Source organism: Bacillus rossius, chromosome 13 (genome assembly GCF_032445375.1).
Source record: "Bacillus rossius redtenbacheri isolate Brsri chromosome 13, Brsri_v3, whole genome shotgun sequence".
Classification (NCBI taxonomy): domain Eukaryota; kingdom Metazoa; phylum Arthropoda; class Insecta; order Phasmatodea; family Bacillidae; genus Bacillus; species Bacillus rossius.
Window position 1 is genome coordinate 4280273 of NC_086340.1, and position 23421 is coordinate 4303693.

General features: G+C 40.5%; 1 long non-coding RNA gene across 2 annotated transcripts in view; it reads right to left on the reverse strand.

The window, feature by feature from the left end:
• The window catches only part of LOC134538130 (uncharacterized), a 101363-nt gene that overhangs the window by 22458 nt on the left and 55484 nt on the right, over nucleotides 1–23421 (reverse strand). For both annotated transcript variants that reach the window (XR_010076095.1, XR_010076094.1), the window contains exons 2-3: nucleotides 19435–19498; nucleotides 4894–5096 (exon numbers count right to left, since the gene is read on the reverse strand). This is a non-coding gene — a long non-coding RNA (uncharacterized LOC134538130). The remainder of the gene's footprint in view (nucleotides 1–4893; nucleotides 5097–19434; nucleotides 19499–23421) is intronic.

The window sequence follows — 23421 nt, forward strand, 5'->3', positions numbered from 1 at the left end:
GTTTTCAAATCAACTGTATATTTGGTTAGGTGTAACAAATCATTTTTGTTACTTACCAAGTTTGGTTAAGCTAACAAAGTATTTTGTTACAGCAAGTAAATATTTGTTTCGCCATATATAAACAAATATTTGTTAGATTCAAACAAACCTTTTTCTCTGTGCAGGCATTTAAATTGTATTTTAACTAATAAGAGATAATATCAGGCATATAAATAACACTGTAGTCAATCAGTTGGGTTATCCTTTTCTAACCTGTTTTTCCACCCGTAACAATATGTTGGCATTCAAACTCAATTCGCAGGAATAGCATCTAGCTCCTATATATATATATATATATATATATATATATATATATATATATATATATATATAAATCGTCTATCGTTTCGAGGACAGTTTCATCTCACGGCACTCCATTCCTTTACAACACGGAGTCTACACTCTTCAAACTAATAAATATGTATTTTAAGGGTTCTTTTTTCCTTTTTTCCCCAAAACATTCAAAAATTGCTGTAGATCCATTTCGATGCAAACCTTACAATTTTATAAATATTTTTCTCATTTTTGTTCATGGTCACCGCATGATGAATGCGAAAACATATGCTGTGTAAACATAACTTACGTGAAAATTTAGTTGTTTCTATTTTTAAAAGGGAAGTGTACAACATCCAAGCGTCTTGCGCACAGACGATTTGTGTCGGTTTGACCTCCATGCTCAAAAAACCTTGCCGATTCCACATTATTTGCGGGCCGTGTTTCCACGGATCCGCGAGGAGCGCTGGCGTCGCTGAGGAGGAAACTGCGAGCGAGCGAAGTCAGCGTCGCCCCGCTGCGTACAAGGCGTCGGCAGAGCGGCTTTTAATAGCCGGCGCGGCGGCGCTAATGGGCGGAGATGTGCGTTAAAAATAGCCCCCCCGGGGCCCCGGGACTAATTGTGCGAAACGTGTGGCCCCAGCTGCCGTGACGTCACGGCGATATTTCCGTGGTGACGCGGAGGGGTGGAAGGGGGAGAGGGGTGGAAGGGGTCAAGCGGCCGCTGCAACCCGACATTCCCCGGGTAATGAACACGTACGTACGTACGTCAGTCCGTCCGTCCGTCCATTTGTCTGTCCGTTCTACGGCCAGTCCCAGCCGGCGGGCTGTCACCGGACAGTGCCTACGTTGCTTCATGTAAGCTTTTGGACATACGCCATTGCTAAGCACATGTTATGTCTGTAGAAGAAAACTACAATAAAACACAAAAGACAAAAACACAAATTAAGCAAAAAAAATTGCTGTTGTATACAGGATATAAACACCACGTAATATTCCACAACAGGAATATGTTCAACAAACAATGAAAAACAAAGAAAAATGGACTAACAGAACGAAAAAAAAAAAATACAAATGATTGACAGCACAAAAATATTGAACCCAAAAAAATTCAGCACAACAGTTGAAACGAGACAAAAACAGAGCAAAACGAAAAGGCGAAACAAACACGATAGTTTTCCAAAAAAAAAACATAAGAGAACGAAAAAAAAAACACAAATGATGACAGCACAAAAATATTGAACCCAAAAAAATTCAGCACAACAGTTGAAACGAGACAAAAACACGACAAAACTTAAAGACGAAACAAACACAGTAGTTTGCTAAAACAGAAACAAGCGACATTTCGGGAACTGCTATCTGCTCCCGTTCTCAGGCAGAGACGCACATGGTACGAAAACACAGGTGCGACTCTGGGCCTACGTTGCGCTTATGGTAACACCCAGGATTCCGTCTGTACACAAACATCAGAATTTCATTCACGTTCAGAGATGAATAATGAATAATTTTTAGTAATGTGACTTGTGAACAAACTGTGATTTTATACTTTCTTAATATAATTATTTTGACTGGAAATAAAATTAATGTGGAGAAAATTACTTAATTTAAAAAAAAACATAAGTGCAAATCAACAAATGTTACATCGTCAGGTTGGAGTTTTTTTTTAATTACGCTCGTTGAAAGATCGTTATTTTTTTGCGTATGACTGTCTAATCCGTAAATTTCAAATAATAAATAGTTTGCATAGCTATTAAATAATGTGTGGCGCCTAAATGTACAGGAATCGGGAAATCTCGGTAAACATTCATGCTTAAATACCAACAGTTATGTTAATTGTTGTGTATTAGTTGATTCTTGAAGGCACAAGTTAATGGGACATTATTTTTTGAGTAGCTACCACTGTCTGAATATATTTCATTTATGTGAAAACGTATTATTTTATTGGAAAATGGAAAAATGTAATATTTCTTCTGATAATAAATAAAAAACGGAGTATAAAATTACTTGCTAGAGTTTTCGGTCATGTTTATTTTATTAAAAATCTCAATTGATTATGTAATTTAAAGGTTTAAACATATTTAATGTCTGAAATTAATAATTTACTTTTGCGAGGAAAATGAACAGCTCCATCAAATATTACCAAGAATTTCCCCCTCACTATTATTATATCATGTCAACGCCAGAACAGTCTGCAACGATTCCTGCGATCTTTTTATTACTACTCTAGCAAATATTAATATTTTTCTTCACACTTCTGTATAAATAGGATACGTCCTTACTCTAAAAAAAATGCATGTAAACAATTTTCTTGCGGTTTTAGAATAAAAAATTAAAAAGTGTTATAAACAAATAAAATTACGAACATTTCGAATGTTTGAGGCGTTTGCAGAACCTAAAGATGATTTTTGATCGAACCCCAGTTTTGGCGAATTGGTATTGATGGTAAAAGGCAAGTTTTTCCTGCTGTTTGGAAACGGTTTGAAGAAATTAATTTGTTCGTTCCTACCTATTGTATACCCCTACCATTTACTTTCATCACTAATTATATTTGCTTTAAAAGTTTAAAATAAGACAATAAAACACATCTTTTTTTTAGTTTAAAGGTGAGATACAAACTATAAAACTCAAATTCAAAATATTTATGCATAAAATCTAATCACATGGCCTTAAAATTCGCCAACTGTACAGTGCATGCACGAAGTGTTTTCTGCAAAGTCTGAAACAAAAGCACTTTAAATACCCTTATTTATCCATAACTTGAACGCTGTCAGTGTTAATTTAAAGAGTTTTTAAGGACTTCTAACCAATTTTTTTTAAAAGACAGATAAATGACTTTTTTTTAAAAGATATTAAGGCGGTGTACGAACCCTGTTTAACGTGCCGAGACTGATCCGAGTACGTGCTCCCATTCTGGGCTGTATGGGCCCCTGGGTCCAGGAACCGTGCCCAGCCCTGTGTACTTTCATCTCAGCGTGTGAAATAAATACACATACTCACTGTGGTTATTCTGAAGTAAAATAATTTCATAAATAAAGCTTAGTTTGGCCAAGCGATGAATAAATTTTAATGGCCTTTTCTCGTAACACTCGATGTCTGTGCAACATCGGGAACTTGATATTGAATATCAGCATGTATTTAATGTCAATGAAAAGTCGAAATATCGTACTTGACAGGGCCAGTTCTGGCCCTACCTTCTACATGGTGTTTGTTCTCCACATGTTGACCTCGATGTGCCGATCTCGAAAACAGACTTCAAATTTGAAGTCTCAAAATGTCGTTAAGTATCGGTCACGTAACGAATCGATAGTATTTCTTTGAAATTTTAATTTTACCCTGTATTTTCAGGTTAAATAACATTTTAAAAAGAGTATAGGTAAGAAATAACCATGTCATAATGTAGCACGTGACTGTAAAATTGTGGTTTGGAAGGAGGGGGGGGGGGCACGTTAAAGTCCGAGAGGTGACCGCAGATGTGAGCGTGAAGGGTTAGACTGAGTTACAATGATTTAAAATGTTTTTTTTAATACGCCATTGCTGGTTATACTGCATGTCAAAAAGAAATCTCAGTAGCGGACAAAATAAATGATTATGAAAACACACAGAAAACTAGCCAAAATCAGCAATCGTGTGTTCGCATATTCATATTTTTTTTGTTCTAGCTTAAGAATTTTCCTATAACATACAAAATAACCAGCAATGACATATTAAAAAAAACAACTCAAATCAATCTTTGCAATTGCAAGAATGATTCAAAGAACGTGAGTTACAATGGTTACATTATCATGTTCAATCACAAAAATTATGTCTGTTTTAGATATTTCTTAGTGTCTTTAGATCTTTGATTACACTTTTTAGATAATGTTCCTTTTTTCTTAAATGCTTTAATGACCATTCTATCACAGTTCAGTACACTAAAAATAAAAAATTAAAAAATAATTTTTGATGCATGATTAGATAGTTTTGTACGACATGCCAACTAAAATAAATAAGAGGTTTCTTTTTATGCGAGGAATTTTTTTTAAAGATTGTAAAGAGAAATTTGAAATAAACTAGTTTTCAGTATTTCAGGCCGTTTTTCAATTTTTTGTTTACATTATTTAAAGGAAAACTACTTGCAGCAAAATAAATTACATGCATTCTTACGTAGTTACGAGGCAAGCATTTAATAAAACTTGAGAATTTTCTGGATTGAGATTGATTACGATCGTCGGTAAGTGACAGTGACGGTGCTACCAGATCAGAAAAATTGTCCTCTGGCAGGTAGCTGACGTGGCAACGCCGCGCGGAATGCAACGTGTGTTACCGGAGCCGGGGTGTTTTAACAAGCTGTCGGTGAAAGAAGAGTTAGAAGGGGGGGGGGGTGAGGGTGATTTGAGGGGGGGGAGATGGAGGAGGGGAGGGGGGTGGGATGATTAGTAGGCGGCCGCAAAGAGAAGCCTAAACACAGGACCAGGGTACAGGGAGACCGCTGCGGCCCTCTGTGCGAGTTTCTACAGGAGGGGGGGGGTAGGGTGGGAGTGAAGAGGAAAAAACTATGAGGGGGGGACTGGGAGGGGGGGGGCGAGGCGCCTTTCCGCATACCTGCACGCTTTCGGGCCAGCCGCGCCGCGCTCGCTCCAGGGCCGTCCAAAGGTCCGGCCGCTCAGGAATGCTCGCGCCGGGGCCCCCCGCTCGGTCGTCCACCTCGGACCGAGGTTGCGAAACTTTTATCTCGGGATCGGCGTTGCCAACCAGCTGCTCCGAAATGTCCCGAGTCCGGCTCCGTGGAATTCCCCGCGCCGAATCTGAAATTCCCGAGAGAAAAAAAACTAACAGAACGAAAAAAAAAACCCACAAATGATTTACAGCACAAAAATATTGAACCCAAAATAATTCAGCACAACAGTTGAAACGAGACAAAAACACGACAAAACGAAAAGACGAAACAAACACAATAGTTAAAAAAAAAACAAGATAAAGAAAAAAAACCACAAATGATGACAGCACAAAAATATTAAACCCAAAAAAATTCAGCACAACAGTTGAAACGAGAGAAAAACACGACAAAACGAAAAGACGAAAAAACACGCTGTAAATACACGCATTTAATATTTGCAACTTAGAAATGTGACCTTTCACCTTAATTCAAATGTTATGATGCATTTTAATGTGTAAACATCCTAAGCTCTCGGTATACAGCATTTTGTAGGAGTAATTTTGTGAAAATGGAACGCAAGTCTATGAAAAAGAAATACGTCACAAAGATGGCGGACCTACGTGTAGCAACATAAACCCTTTCGTAAACATTAGGGGACATACCAAACGTATTGGTGTGCCAAAATAAACATAATGATAGTTGAAACTAACCTGTAATATATTTGGTAAACTAAAATAGTCATGGTAAAAAAGTATTACAAAGATTATAATAATTTTTCTCCTTCGAAATTCCCAAGAGGCGTGATTGAAATTTCGCCACAGGAATTAATTTTTTTTAGGATAAACTTTCTTACAATATTTTCAAATAGAAGTGAATGTGTGGCTTGAGAAATACTTCAATCCAAGAGAATTTCCCGTCAGTGCGTTCCACAGAAGAAAATAATTTCTGATGTCTTCGAACAGGTGCGGAATTCCGGTTGTGTTTGGTAGCTTGTTAAAGAAGTCCATATGCACGTACGTGAGAACACACACGAACATATAAAAAATATCGATGATTAGTAATTCGCTTTGTTATTTATTAATTTGAAGAAAAAAATCAACCGTTCGGATATAAGGAAAAGAATCGATACCTCAAATTATCGTACTTTTTGTGAGATAGTGTCCCTAGCTATTGGCCTCAAAACAGTCCCTACATCGTTAAAACGTTTAAAACACTAGCGACGTTGTCCCCTCCCCCCTTTTTCTCCCCTTCTTCCCAGGCTCATTCCTTCATAACGAGAATGCACAGAGAAAAACAGACGTGGCGAGGTCCTTTGATCCTCCCCCCCCCCTTACCCGTGGACCCCTTTTCAAACAAAAACTCTGGACCGTCAGACCAGGCGTCTTTTTGTACAGCCCTGGCGGACTGAGGAATCCCGTCCCTGAGGCATGCAAGGAGGTGGGGGTGAAGAAGGGAGGGGGGGGAAGGGGTGGGGGAGAAGCGACTTTGAACCTTAGGGCCCGCCATGTGAAGTTCGCCGCTAGGGTCATTGTCCAGTGGCAAGTGGCAATCCTTGCCGTCTGCCTCGTCTCGCAGTACCTGTGTTACCTGGCTCCCAGGCATCACGAGCTGCGCATTCCTGTGAGCCTCCTCCCCCCCCTTCACAACCTCCCCCCTCCAACAACTGCTCACCTCCCCTCACCCCCCCTGGTTCGACCGACACCCCTCCCGCAGTCGCACCGCCCCGAAGACCCTGTTACACGACGTTGCTGTACGGCTGGCTCACTACTGCCCACCTTCCGCCAATATCCGTATTCTCAAATTACAAAAAAAAAAAAAAAACGGGTAAGCGACTTAAGGGTGTATGACCCATTCCTAGAGACCTGCAAAATTCGCGGATTCAATGACCTCCAGGATAGACTCTACTACACTCCACACACTCGGGCAAATGCCACCTGTTCATTGGCTGCTGACTTGTGAGTCGTCTCGACCGAGTGTCTGTGATTCGACACTTCTTTGAGCGAGGGTCTTTAATTGGCCCTAATTACTCCAGATTAACAGTGAGCCAATTGCAGAAGCAGCGCTAAGGTATAATTATTTGAATTTTAGCACAACACGAAATGAATCCGCGAATTTTGCAGGTCTCTACGCCATTCCTGATCATTATTTTTATTTACGTTCCATACGGTTAATCTTGCCGACTTTTTTTGAGTGGCTGAACGTTCACAAAATAAAACTATATATAAATCACATAATTTTTTTGCATAATTAGCTGGCAAAGTTGTATTTTTAACGTTTTTGTGCAGTATGGATAAGGAGAATGAAATGAAATATAAAACAAAAACTTTTTTTTTTTTAGGTTTTAAGGTCAAATTTACTGGCGGCTATGTGATATGGTTTAATTGCACCCAAAAAATATATATTTATTTTACCGGCCTTTTAAAATAATCAGAATATTTTTTAATTAAAGAATTTTATTTTATTTTTCTATGAAAATTGCTTTAAAACCCAAAAAGGTTCTGTTATTTATTCCATTTCGTTATCATCCATGCTGCACAAAAATGTTACAAATTCAACTTGGCTAGCTAATTAAGTAAAACATTTGCATTATATCTATATGGAAATGACTTGAAGAAATAATGTTTAATTTCTCAAAAAGCTTATTAAGTTATGCAACACAGTAATAAACGAACATTAAATTTACCAATTTAAAAGGCATGACTCATTGGTAATTTTAACTAAATTAATATTTACTACTGTGGACTATTTCTATTAAATTACATGTATGTTATTTTACGATTATGTATCTATCACAAGTATCCAACGTTAAATCAAACGAATATTATTTGGTATATCTTAATATAATATTACATGCCTACATTCAGGAAAACTTTATATAATTAAGTCGAGTGTTGAACATAATTTTTTTTTTAATCGACGACTCTTAAGTTGCATTATTTTTTGCAAGTGTGGAAGAAAAATATAAAAAAATCTATTTGCGCGGGTAACATTATTCTAGAATCAATGTCTTCCACTTTTTGTATTTTGAGTATTTGTTTAAATTGAGAGAAACGTGTTTTTTTTCTACCCAGATATACAGCTGCTACACAGCAAAATGTATCATTGAAATTTTTTTAATTTATACTAACATCAAACGAACGTTTTAACAAGCTTTATCCTTATGAAGCTGTACACACGATGCATCAATGAATGAAATGTTGCCGTGGACACTTCAGAAGCATATTTTGATAGTTTAAAGAACATTGCGAAATTTTTAAAATAATTAGATTTATTATTTCACAATTTTATTCTTCCGTATTATGTTATACCACCTATGCAAAAATTAATTACAAGTAAAATTAGTACAGTAGAAATAAATACCGACCATATTTCATAAGAACAGTTTACACAATATTATTTGTATTTAAATAAATTTTGGTGTCATATCAACCAGCAGACACACTTTAGATTGTGATTAAGCTCTCCTGACACGATGTTTAATTTATGCCATATTTTTTTATGCCCATGGCTATAAAAGTGGAAATTTCTGTTTGTAAAGCAGTAAAGAAGAATGAATTCGTTTTTTTCACGTACAATAACGAATGTGCCAACAGAAAAAGTCCAAATAATTACCGATCAAAGCAACTGCAGATGAATAGGTATAAAAATGGATATGTTATTTTATCATTTATACAATTTTTGACTTAATGAAATTGAATTCTCCTGTTGGGCTATTTTGTAAATCTAGTAATGTTAAATAAAACGTATAAAATTTAATTTGGATCTAATTTAATGCAGGTTATTTTATAATATAATCATAAAACTGAATACAATTAGTGGCTTCATCGAGATAATTCACAACAATAATAATAGTGCTCATTTAACATTAAGATTTCAAAATTCTATCGATATTTATATCAATTTTGATTAATTACTTAATTATTAAACGAGTTTGATAAATAATTTTTTTTCCGAAACAAAGGAACTCGCGGTGTGCATTTGGGATGCGTGCGCCTGGATACGTTCTACAGAAACGCCACGGACACAAGAATCGTACTCAAAATGAAATTTTAAAAAATCAAATGTTTTACCGACAATTTTTTTATTTTGAAATTAGTTTTTTAAGCTGTAATTGATTGCGGAAAAGGCAATAGCGAATAAGCATTTTCTGACACTAATCACGTTTTTTTAACTCACTACTATTACATTAGTTATTAAAAATAAACCGTTTACCGTAAAAAAAAATATATTTAAAAAACTGAGAATCTTGGGAGCATTTATGATGGCACCCGAAGCGAAGCGCTCTGTTGAATATCCATGCACGCGTAAGTCAACCTTGTATTCCTTATCGCACTTGCAAGGTCACGCTGGATTGTAAACGTGACAAGTGGGTAAAAGGCTTTGACCGAACTGTTTTCTTCCGCCAAAGCCACTCGTATCCAACCAAATTCTACATATAAATAGCAGTTATTCACCATCGTCTTTATTGGTGGCGAAGTTAAGGCGATATTATTTTTCTTACACATAGCCAGATTTTATGCTATTACATTAACATTTAAGTTTTACAAAAATAAACATAACATAAACATAATAGATGATAAGACAGAAAGCAGAACTAAGCTTTAAATGAATACTCAAAGAGGTAACCATAGTAAAATTTAACCAAAAAGCTAATTTGGAAGTATCTTAAAATAAAGCATAGCCATACATGTGCTGGAAAGTAAATAAATCTTAAAACATTTCGGCGCAAACAAGCTATTTAAATCGAAATGTTTGTATTTTCTTATATCTTTTTCATACGATTAATTCACCAAGCAACAACATTTCCTATCAAAATTTAATAGGCATAACATTTTATACACTGAACTAAAGTAACAAAAGTGTTAAGATTCATTTACCTGACCTTTAAAACGTTTTCTGGCAATTTTCAGGACATTTATAGTTGTTCAATGTTTTCCATGCCTGCGACGACGAAAACAGTGAGTAGGGTACTGTCACCACTTTAAACTGCTGCAAGGTTTTTTTCCCCCTCCATATAAAAATTTGTAAGAATTATTTTTTTTTTTTAACTTTTCCTCACAAATACATACCTTATGCCGTAAAAAAAATTTGATTAATGTTCTTCATCGACTCGCGCGAAACGCATGCGCCGACTGCCAACACCTGCGGAGGTTGCGTGGCCGATGTTTTCGCGCGCGGTAGTAGACAAGCGGCGAGCCCCAGACATAACATCTCCCTCCCACGGGCCCTCTGGCAGCCTCCGACGTCTTCCCCCTCCTCTGCCCCCACCACAACTCCAACTCCCCGCCGCTCTCCCCTCCCATCATCCACGTTCTCTCCCAGCCGAAATGAATTTAAAGGGACGCAACAAGGTTAATGTATCCGACAGGAATGCCACTCTTCAAACGGGACTTTTAAAAAGCCCCGTGGATAGAAAGGAGTGTTGGGGGGGGGGGGGGGACCGCCATGCAAACAGCTGAAGAGACGGCAGGATAACGTAGAGGAGAAGGGGGGGGGAAAGTAACGAGTGGACCAGGAGAAGGGGGTAACGCCGCAAAATTTACCACCTCTCGTTCCGAATACCCGCGGTGCGAGAGCAAGCCTACGTATCGCTAGGCGCCGGTCCAGTTTATATTTTTTTTCTGTCTCGTGAATTAACAAAGGGATCAATCTCGACGTGAGAATAAAAAAAAAAGTGAAATATATTCGGAGCTTCGAGTCGCACGGCAACAATAAAAAAGGATGAGAGCGACAGGCTTAGTTTAGGGGGTAGGGGGCAGGGGACAGGACTACATTGGTTATAGGGCGCAGCAAAAGGCTCATGCCAGTTTTCGCACCGTATAAAGAAAGTGGCGTACGATGCCGGCTAAGGCGGACCGTGGGACTACGACTGGAGAAAAAGTCGCACGCTCCAAGTATGGCTCGAGCGAGCGAGCGCGCGCACACACACGCACGTACACACACACACACACACACACACATACAGAGCTCACTCGCTCCTGCTCTAACCCCCTCCTTCCCCCACCCGTCCACCCAAGAAACCCAGCTGCTGTCTCTCTTCGAACCATTTCCCTCGTCTCGCTCCAGGCCGCGGAGCAGAAACCGCACAAGCGACGCGGTCGCGACCCCCCCCCCCCCCCCTCCCCTCCCAGTGCTGCCAACCGATGCATTCGCGACGGAAGCCAGCTAATTCTCTTCGTGCGTGCAAAAAAAAAATATTTCCCGCTGCAGCAATCGCTCGAAAAAAAAACAGCTTTTTATTTCACGTAAACGTTACGTGTTGATTCTCGGTCTCAAACAACAGGTTGATTTTATTTTTTTTACCTACGTTTTTTTTATTTACTCGCTTTCCTGTCCGTCTGTTTGTTTGTTTGTTCGGTACAAATTTTGCAATCGATTTTAAACTACCTTCCCGGTGAGCTAGAGACTTGAAACTTTGAACATAGCTCAGAACTGAATGACAATGCACACACAAGACTAAAAAGCAGAAAATAATTATTTAAATATATTTATTTTTAACATACCACGTTTTTCAAAACTGACTAAATGTATAAGCCCCACACAGATTTGTCCCGAAAATTTATGTTTGTGAATATTTAATGTCTGTGAAAATACTTGTAAGATTTAAAAAAAACGTGGGGCACATGCAATAGATAAAACTCTGACAACAGTTCATATCATTTGCAGTGCAATTAAGATTGTTAGTGACTTAAGTGAACTATTCATGCATCAATTATCTATTGCATGCACGCGTTTTTTTTCGTTTTAAATCTTACAAGTATTTGTATAGGTATTAAAAAAACACAATCACGTGTTTTTAAGGAAAATCTGTATGGAGCTAGGAGAAATTATTTTACATTTTTAATCAGTTTTAAAAACGTGATATCTTAAAAAAGTTAAATATTTATTTTTGTGGCATTAATTATGCCCTGAAGATAATTTCTAGAACTATACCGCGATAGCTCTCTTACATGTGTTTTTTAAACAGCATATTTTGTCGTCGTCCCCCCCTTTTCACCAAAAAATTAAAGGACATAAAACATTGTAAAATTGGTATGAACATATTAGAAATACATTTTTCTGCTTAATTTCGTCAAAATACATCATATTCCTTTTTTATATTTCCAAGAAGATGTAATTGAAAGACGCCATCTTGGTTCCATCTTTTTTCATCAAGAATTTGTTTATTTTTATGTTTTTTGCTCTCTTGAGCATTGCACATAATTTAATTAAATGCCTTGTTATTAATAGTATATTAATAATATGAAATGATAATTGGTGTTTTAGCACTGAATTTTTATTCTATTGCCTTCATCCCGCGGAAGGCAATAGCAAACCATCGCAGAATCATCCTTGTCTCGGCAAAGCGTCACGGCTGTCATCGCCATGGCGTTGTCTTTGTTCACGACAACAAGTGATGGATACAGTATTTTTCATGGTCGTAGATCCTTGGGGGAGGGGGGGTGGTTAACAGCTCCCCCCCCCCCCCCCCCGCCGCTATGGAATTAAGAAGTCCCTCTCTGAGGGGGGCCGGCTTGCGCTTGCAAGATAGTGACGGGGTTTTTTTTTTTAAAAAAAACGTAAACTGCAAAACATTTTTTTTTATGGAAAACTTTCTGAGTAACAGAAATACTTATTGCATGCATATATAGGTCAAAATTATGAGCATGTGTGTAACATACATGCCTGCACCCTATCCAGAGGTGACTTTTGTGTGTCGGTTTAAAAACCTCACACCGTGAAAACTCTCTGGATCTGCGCGCGTATACGAAAGTTCCGTATCCTTAAGGATTTTACGTCCTTGGTGTCTTGTGATTTCACCAAGGATTGAAGGGGGGAGGGGGGCGGGTACTGCAATCCGAGCGCGAGACGGAGTGTAGTCTCGTGTCGCAGCTGATCGCTCGGGGACAGGCGACAAGTGGTGGAATGTCGGCCGGAGATGGAAGAGGAGGAGGGGGGGGCTGACGTGTTCCTCCCGGCCGGGAGCATGAGTAAGAGGAAGACATTCCTGGGGGCCGGCCTCTCCGCATTCCAGCGCCGCCGGCTGCACCTGTCGCCCCGTCGCGCATCGCCGATCAGCCTGCCGCTCCCCAGTCCGGAGGTCTCTCGTCCGGCACTCCCTGGTCCGGCACCCTTCTCCCCCACTCCCGCCCCGGAGGTCTCTCGTCCGGCACTCCCTGGTCCGGCACCCTTCTCCCCCACTCCCGCCCCGGAGGTCTCTCGTCCGGCACTCCCTGGTCCGGCACCCTTCTCCCCCACTCCCGCCCCGGAGGTCTCTCGTCCGGCACTCCCTGGTCCGGCACCCTTCTCCCCCACTCCCGCCCCGGAGGTCTCTCGTCCGGCACTCCCTGGTCCGGCACCCTTCTCCCCCACTCCCGCCCCGGAGGTCTCTCGTCCGGCACTCCCTGGTCCGGCACCCTTCTCCCCCACTCCCGCCCCGGAGGTCTCTCGTCCGGCACTCCCTGGTCCGGCACCCTTCTCCCCCACTCCCGCCCCGGAGGTCTCTCGTCCGGCACTCCCTGGTCCGGCACCCTTCTCCCCCACTCCCGCCCCGGAGGTCTCTCGTCCGGCACTCCCTGGTCCGGCACCCTTCTCCCCCACTCCCGCCCCGGAGGTCTCTCGTCCGGCACTCCCTGGTCCGGCACCCTTCTCCCCCACTCCCGCCCCGGAGGTCTCTCGTCCGGCACTCCCTGGTCCGGCACCCTTCTCCCCCACTCCCGCCCCGGAGGTCTCTCGTCCGGCACTCCCTGGTCCGGCACCCTTCTCCCCCACTCCCGCCCCGGAGGTCTCTCGTCCGGCACTCCCTGGTCCGGCACCCTTCTCCCCCACTCCCGCCCCGGAGGTCTCTCGTCCGGCACTCCCTGGTCCGGCACCCTTCTCCCCCACTCCCGCCCCGGAGGTCTCTCGTCCGGCACCCTTCTCCCCCACTCCCGCCCCGGAGGTCTCTCGTCCGGCACCCTTCTCCCCCACTCCCGCCCCGGAGGTCTCTCGTCCGGCACCCTTCTCCCCCACTCCCGCCCCGGAGGTCTCTCGTCCGGCACCCTTCTCCCCCACTCCCGCCCCGGAGGTCTCTCGTCCGGCACCCTTCACCCCCACTCCCGCCCCGGAGGTCTCTCGTCCGGCACCCTTCTCCCCCACTCCCGCCCCGGAGGTCTCTCGTCCGGCACCCTTCTCCCCACCCCCAAAACACATCGAAGACACCGGCTCTCCAAGCCCTAGGGTATACAGATTCAACGTGTGTGAATCACAGTATCAAAAATAATTTTTTTACTGTATTTTTTCCAGTACGGCTAGAGACCTGCAAAATTCGTGGGTTTCGATGGCCTTCAGGATAGACTGCACACATACCCCTGTACACTCGGGCAAATAACGCAAGTTCATTGGCTGCCGACTTGTGTAAGTCGTCTCAGCTGGTTTGTCTGTGATTCGATCCTTCTTTGGTTGAGGGTTTATAAATGGTTGAGATTCGTCCAGATGAACAGTAAGCCAATAACAAAAAATTATCAAAGAGGTATATGTGTTTGAATTCTAGACTATCACCGAATGAATCCGCGAATTTTACAGGTCTTTAAGTACGGCGTATTTTATTACCTAGCTTGGTTAGTTTCAGGTAAAAAAAAAAAATTATCACTAACTGTCCCGGACATCCTGCTGATATCGACGAGAAAAAAAATTAGCAGGAATTAACTCATTTTCGTAAGTTAAAAAACTTATGTTCACGTGTACAGTAAGTAGTATTACAGCTAAAATAAAGCTGTCGGAAAAGTTGTATTTATGAATGGAAAAAACATTGTATTTTTATTTTATTTATATTTTATTGCGTGAAATTTTAAAGGCCAGTTCCGTTCAAGCCGGACTTTCAGTGATCCGGAATGGGTCCGATTCCATCTAGCACGGATTAGCGGGACTACCACGTAATTACATGTTTTTGATAGCTACATTGTATTCATACGTTGTTTACGTCATTTGGTTCAGTGTGATGTAAACCGTTCCCGCCTTAGCTGGGCCAGACAAAGCCAAATAGAAAAGTAAAACGTCCTGCTATTCGCGTTGAGATTATCATCGAGTTTATTTAATTATTTACTGCTAACGTCTTTATTGGGGCGGGGATGAGGCGATACGCCTTTTCTTGCACTTAACCACATTAACATTGCATATTAAAAGCAAAATAATAAATCAGGGCAAAATAATATTTCATGTATAAAAAATTTGAGTGTAAACCAAAAATACAAAGATAAAAAGATAAACAAAAAACGTATTTGTATTTAACTCTAAATTAGCACAAACACCTACTGAAATGTAAATTAAGGTTAAGAGTCATTAGTTGCTAATATAATATAGTATTACATTAATACCATTCTCCCACACATTCACACACATTCTTACCGTAGGTAAGCCGCGATTCGATCATGCTGAGTAGGTCTTCCAGAGACGTTTCATCAGCCTGTGTTTGGAGGTTGTCGTCGGTTTTTATTTCAGTGCAGTGTTAACCTGTTTTGTATGAGGTTATATTTAACGCGACGTGATAAAAGTGACATTTTATTAAGCAGTAATGCTTAATTTTTCAGTCTTGCTGAAAAGCAGTTTGTTACTACTTGTTTTAAAACACTGTGCCGTATAATAAATAGGCTGCAGGAAAAAATGGTAGGTATACGTCAATATTTGAGGGAAAAAATTATGTCTAATTCTAAATACAAGAATCAATGTTAATGACGTTAAAAAACAGGTTTCTGCTGATTTTACTTTTAAAAACACCAGGAGCAGGTCCTTCCTGTTAGGAGATCGTTAAACCGTTGACTTTATACCATGTTGCCGATGTTGTGACTTAAAACTTCTTTTCCCCCAAGCAGCCGAGATATTTTCTCCAACATTCCAGAAAGTATGTGTGTGTGTGTGTATGTGTATATATTAAATGGAACAGATATATTCATCTAAAATTACAGATATCAATAAATTTGTAAATCTAATGAAAACAACTGTATCACTACAAAATAATGTTCGCAGTAATACAAGGTTCGGTTTCTTACCCGGGCATTATTTTATGCTTTGTGTTGTCCCAGTACATCCAATACTTAACAAGTTATTTGTTAATCGTTCCCTACATAGCTTTCCGATATTAAATGTCACATTAATAAAGCATACTAAAACAATATAAAGTCAAATTAAAGAACATTCGATTATCTTTTCCATGTTTTTTTTTAAATATTTATGCTTGAACAAAACGTTAATGAAAATGTCAAATTTTGCGCCAACTTTCGTACGAAATAATCAGTATCTTCTCGAAGAAAAAAATAGCCACGTACTGAAGGATCTATCGTCAGTTTTTTGACGTGACGTCTAATAAATCGATGAACGCCGGCTGCACGCACAAAAAATTATCCCGTTAAGCACATTGTCCCGTTACGCTGTGTCCCGTTACACTCATTGTACGCTTGCGCCGCACTCGATTGGAACAACCATCGATTTGACTTTTTCGAGGCACATTAAACTTGAAACACTCCAATTCGTTTCCTACTTTTCCTATCATCGTCCTATACTTAACAGAATAACACAGATTGGAAGAAGTTAAATAGCAAACATGTATAAAAGTTATAGTTAAAATAATCTGTTCGTTAAAGTAATAAACATATTTGAATTAATGAGTGTCAATAAAAGTAAATTTATCAATTAAACTGTAGATTTCATTTCACTCCTTCTTTGTATCCATACAAAATAGTGATAATTCAATAAAAATGATTCAATTTTATTCATAAAAGTATGCAATCATTTCATCAATGTTTCGTTATGACGTTTGTCACGTTAAACTATCGTCCGTAAATCGACTTAACAGACAGGCTATTTTTTTTTTAAATTGTTTTTTAATATAAATTGATTAATTATTTTTTTTTATAAATTTTAGAATATATTCAATTTTTTATTTACAGTTCGCACGGACGTTCTGTAATCCGGAGCGTGCGTGCCGGATCACGGAACATAACCGAGCGCCCTCGTGAGGCTCTCCGGGAGGTGAATGGGCGGCCGCCGGCAGCAATGGGAACCGCAAACATCCGCGACGCGAAGGCCGCGGGCTCTCGCCGTGCGAATTGGCGGCGAATTAGCGAGCGGCGCCTCGCGACACGGCATCTGCAGACTCTTCCACCCCTCCTCTCCCTTCCACATCCCTTCTTTAAATCCACCCCCTCCCCATCGACACCCGCCAAGAGTGGGCGGGTGCGAAGGGCTGACACTCGATATCTGGAGCCATTACCTTTGAATATATATATATATATATACTGTATAGAAGTCGCGAGCGGATAGGATTTTACTCTACGTTATTTCAGAAGCGTATGATGAGCAGCTTGGGAACTTCACCGGCTGCAGTGCGCTGCCGTAACGCCCTGTATCGTTATTAGTTGTTATTTACACATTAGAGCGCAGCGCTGTCGCCCGCTGTCATTCCCCCGCACCCACCCACCCATCATTCATTGCAGCTCAAGGTCGTTCAACGGGAGGGGGAAGGGGTGTTTGAAGAGTTCGACACTTGTCCGCTAGGGACCACCACAAGTCGATGACCTGGAGATGGTGGCGATTGCGGCGGTGAATTAACCAACTACCTCAAAACCGTATTAGAAATTTTAACCTGGGCTGGCGACTTCTATACAGTATATATATTCAAAGATTCCACACCCCGTCTTTAAATCCACCCCCTCCACCCCCGAGTGGACGGGTGCGACGGGCTGACACTCGATATCTGGAGCCATTACTAGACACCGGAAATATTTGCGAATTCACTCCGCGATAGGCTAAAAATACAAACCGTTGTACCTCAGTGCGGCCTCTGCTGTTGGCTCACAACTCACCTGGATGACTCTGGGCCAATGAGAAACACCCGACCAAAGCTTTATCGAATCACAGGCTGCTACGCTGGTACGTCTCACAAAACAGCAGCCAATGAGTGGGTGTGGCATTTGACCGAGTGTATACGTAGAACTGTGGAGTTCATCCTACAGGTCATTGAACCCGCGAATTTTTTCCGGTCCCTAGCTATTACCAACCTCGAGATCATGCGTCAAATTAACCGCTTTTCTGATAACATAGATGTTTTTTTTTGCATCTTTAAATATTGTACCTAAATCCGGAAGGATACGTAATTAATTAAATACGTTATACGGCCACACTAATTACTCTCCACACTGGAGCTCGGGCTCGACAGTGGCTCTCTCCCTACTGCTCGTCTCTTACCGCTTGCCTCTTGTCCCAACGCACTGCCTCGCACTGCTCGCTCGTCCAACGCACACACAACAGCACAGTTCCAAAAACCCGCTCGTCGCCCGCTATCGCTCGCCAAGGGGGGTCACTCGACCTATCCACTTCTGCTGCCACACACACACACACACACACACACACACACACACACACACACACACATATATATATATATATAAAATTATTCGAAAGGATGGCCACACTGTCAGCTAAATTTGTTTTTGTTTTGTGGCTGTTGTTGTCTTACTCATGTGCATATTTTCGTGTTATTTTTTTTTTTACTAGATAACTTGAAAAGTCTAATTTAATCCGTTCGAATAATCTAAAAATGGGCTGGAAAAGATGTTGGGTGCGAGTTATTAAAAACAAAACAAAAAAAAAACTCCCCGAAACTAAACTTAACGTGGTCTGGACTCCCGTCTTCCACGCCGAAACGTTCCTTGGTTCGACATCCGATGGAACTCACTGCAAGAACGGTGGGAAGTCACTGGCAGTTCAGTGAACTTGTCATTTAAATCAACTGTGAGAGCGAGTTGAAGCAAGTCCTTCACAATTAATACTGCAGAACAAGTTAACCGGATTAGATTAAGAAGAAAGAAAAAGGGAATCAATTTAATAGTTTGGCTCACACGCTAAATATTAATTAATTTTAAAGTTATTATTATATGCTTAATTTATATATAATAAAGAATCAGTAGTATAGGTATTGTAGCGATCATGCTGTTAATGATCAGTAAAAATTCGTCACTTGGAAAATGTTAAACGATATTCGAGTTTTGATTGTGAAGAGCAACGTAGTTCAGCTTTATTAACGTATGTGTGTATATATATAATTATGGCTTCACTATTCGAAAATAGAGACGACAGTAGACGGTTAAACAAAAGAACGAAATGCAGAAATATTGTCGTAATGGCATTTAGGACGGTATTCCAAGACACAAAAATTAGAGTTTAGATCAACATTAAATTCGTGTGACGGTGCTGCTATCTCCAGGATATTTACCATCCCTAGTTTAACGATAGTTGCCGCGAACGTCCGCTAGAATGCGTCGGAACCAGTTTCTAGCCTCGCGCAGGGCACAGTTTATAAAAACAGTTGCTTTTCTGTTCCCTTCCTGAGATTTGGTTCGGGCGCGTTCTGGGATACGGCCCGCGAGTTAGGTCACTGTTGTATCCCAACAACGCACTGCTTGTTTCGCTAACCCGATAAAGTCTCGTAATACTGCCCTGAAACCCTTCTTTCGGTGCGTGAACATACTTACATCAGGTTCGGTTGCTTGCAGAACTTAACCTCCACAGCGACACCAGAAACTCCCCCCACAGAACCTGAAACAAACCGACAAACACATACATGACTCACGTGCTCGCTGCGAGGGTCCGCACTACATACTCAGGACATCAAGTGTACTTGGTCGATACCTGTGACGAGGTCCTGAGAAAGTTCAATGAGTAACGAAGAGATCATACAAGTGATTGTGCTAAGTAAAGTTCACCCTAAATTGAACATTATTGAAAGTAGTACCGGGTTATGGGATAGAACGAGCTACAGATTTAAAAAAAAAAAGACATAACAACATACAAATAATTAGAGACCGGAAAAATTCGCGGATTCATTTCACGATATGCTAGACTCCAAACAACTGTACATTTATATTGCTTCTGTGATTGGCTTACAGTTTATCTGAAGGACTTTGGGAAACCTTCAACCAAAAAAGTATCGAATCGCAAGCGTCCCAGTTGACAAGTGTCACGAGTCAATAGCCAATGAGCAAGTGGCATTTGCCTGAGTATGTAGAGGGTTGTGGAGTGTTATCCTAGAGGTCATCGAAAGCGCGAATTTTTCCAGTCTCTACAAATAACTTCAGGCCGCCCATAAACTTTGAAAAATTGTTAAATATTTTTTTAAAATGTACTGTTTTAAACTAAAATTTCTACTATGTGTATTATTTTTAGTTCAGTACTCTAAAAAATTAATTTAATAATAGTTTAGAGAACTTTTAAAAAGGCGACAGTAGTGCGTTTAGAACACCCTGTTGGAGGTAAAGTTGAAACTTACATGTAATTGTAAAGAATGCCCCTTATACTTTCACACATTTGGCAAGTATCTGCTATAGACATTATTATTTTGTTTTCAGTACTCATGAAATTTCTGTTAGTCAAAATTAGGGGCCTACAGATTTCGCGAAAAGATTTCGAGACTAGATGAAAGTTAAAACACTATAGCATCGTCTGTATTTCGTGATTGGGTGAGTTTCTCCCAGGTACATATCGATAGTAACAACACCAATCACAGTGATTCAGTGCGGTAGCAAACGCGTCCTGAGTGGCTCGGTCAAATAAGGCAACGATTTCTCTCGTAGAAGGCCGCCAATCACAAGGAAGAAACCACAGGTGCGGGTATACCTTGTTGCAGTCTAATAAGTGTTCAGATCTTTTCGCGAAAAATGCCTGCCCCTAGTCAAAATGTATTTGAAAACCACAAATTCACGCATCACTGTCATTCCAATACTGTATAACATCAATCCTCAAATCTTTAAAAAAATTAACTTTACACTACCTTATCTTGGTAGCGATAGGCACTATTAAATAATTAATTATCCCTCATCGCCTAATCACTACAACAACACAAACTAAGTACCGACTAACGTTCGTGATAGTTTAAATAGCTAGCTGCAAATGAATGATTAAAACTGCTGTGAAAGGAACGTATTCGTTCATTCGCCAAGAAACATCGCAAGAAACCACATTCGCAGCAATACTGGCTGATAAAAGGCCCAGTGACCGGCAAAAGAAAACCACACGACTAGCAATAATAACCACATCTACAACGGAAAGCTGATAAGTCCATTTAAACTTATCACTTTTAGAGAGATTAGCTTTTGAGATAAGAAAATATGCTGGTGGCAAACTACTAGAACCGGTAATGAATGAACTTCTAATACTTATGAAACACAGCTCTAACATGGTGATTAAATACATACCAGGTCTACGAACACACGGTAAACAAAATTCAGGGACTTTACAGAACCTTTTAAGAGAAATTTCGTACAATTTCTTTAATGACACAAGTTTATATGATAAGGAAAAATTCATATAAAACAAAATTAATCTACTTTTCGCAGGAACGTGTTGATGGCTATGGCAGAGAACAAAACCACTTCAAAGTATAGTGCATATATATGATTTATCAGTCACGTTTAAGCCTAAGCCGTGTAAGCACCTGAAAGCGTCTTTTCACGACTTGACTATAAAACATCGAGATTTCTTTATTATCTTTATATTTAATATGCATCTATTGTCCACATAAAGAAGCCGGAAGATATTCCCTAGATGATGGTGGAAACTACATCAAAAGACATACAGTATTTTAGAAGAAGTAAGCGAACAGACAAGACACGGATAGCAACAAATATAATAAAACAAACTTATACAATGATATTGAAAGAGTTCAGCTGAAATCTGCTAGCAAAAGTAAAACAAGAGATCGACAAAGTGTTTGTATCCGTTTGTTATGAACAGAGCAATTGGATGATTTCGCGGAATCTTTGACTAGCAAAGTAGACTAAAAAGCACACAAACTGTGCACACGTATAGATTTTTTTTTAAAAATAGGGGAATTCAAAAGAAAATAGTAAAATAAATAAAATTAGAATTTTACTATTCAAAAAACTTAACATCCCAGACAAGGGATATGGGATGTTACATTATTAACCTCAAGATGAGTAGAGACCGGAAAAATTCGCGAATTCATTTCGCGATAGGCTAAAATGCAAATCGTTATACCTCATTGCTGCCTCTGCTATTGGTAGAGACCGGAAAAATTCGCGAATTCATTTCGCGATAGGCTAAAATACAAATCGTTATACCTCAGTGCTGCCTCTCCTATTGGTTCACAACTCACCTGGATGACTCTGGGCCAATGAGAAACACCCAACCAAAGCTTTATTGAATCACAGGCTGCTACGCTGGAACGTCTCACAAGACAGTAGCCAATGAGTGGGTGACATTTGACAGAGTGTACGTAGAACTATGGAGTTCATCCTGCAGGTCATTGAACCCGCGAATTTTTCCTGTCCCTAGCTATTGGTTCACAACTCACCTGGATGACTCTGGGCCAATGAGAAACACCCAACCAAAGATTTATCGAATCACAGGCTGCTACTTTGGAACGTCTCACAAGACAGCAGCCAATGAGTGGGTGGCATTTGACCGAGTGTACGTAGAACTATGGAGTACATTCTACAGGTCATTGACCCACGAATTTTTCCTGTACCTAGTCATAGCTAGAGACCTGAAATATTCGCGGGTTCATTTCGTGTTATGCTAAAATTCAAATTATACCTTAGTGCTTCTTCTGCCATTGGTTCACTGTTAATCTGGAGGACTGAGAGCCAATTAGAGACCCTCACTCATAGAAGTGTCGAATCACAGGCCACCCAGTCGAGACGACTCACAAGTCAGCAGCCAATGTACAGATGGCATTTGCCCGAGTGTGTGGAGGATATTGGAGTCTATTCTGGAGGTCATTGAACCCGTGAATTTTTCCGGTCTCCAGTCATAGCCTATAGTACGGTAAGCAAACATGTCCTGAATGGCTGGGCCAAAACAGGGCAATGGCTTCTCTTGCAGACGGCCGCCAATTAAAAGACTGGCGCGGGCATGCCTTATCGCAGTCTAATGAGCGATCAGATTATTTCGTGAAAAATAAATGTTCCTACCAACGAGCATTAAAAAACTCGCCAGAGATGTGTTTGCAAAATACACTTATAATACGAAACTGACACGAAATATAAAGAAAAAATATTTATAAAAAATACTGAGCGTGATAAATACATCTAAATTGTGTTTTTAACTGAATTTCTGGACGCAAACCACAGGTGGTTTCTGCACACGTCGCTAGAATTCTCAGCTATCGAATCATTCCATTTGCAGAGCGAAATTTTAAACTATATAATTAGAGCCACGGAATTTTCGCGCATTCATTTAGTCGCAAGCTAGAATGCAAACCTTCACACTGTCGCACTGTGTTCATGATTGGACCGCAGTTATCTGGACACGCCCCTCTACGACCGTGAGCCAACGATGTCCAGCTAGGAAAGAAGTAAGCGAATCAGGTAGTGCCAAATAACAAGGATAAAATGTTCTCGCTAAGAAATCAACCAATGGGAAAGTAAACATGGGTCGAGCACAGCTATAACTTTGAATTCTATCCTGAGGCCAAAGGAATCCGCGAAATTTCCGGGACTCTA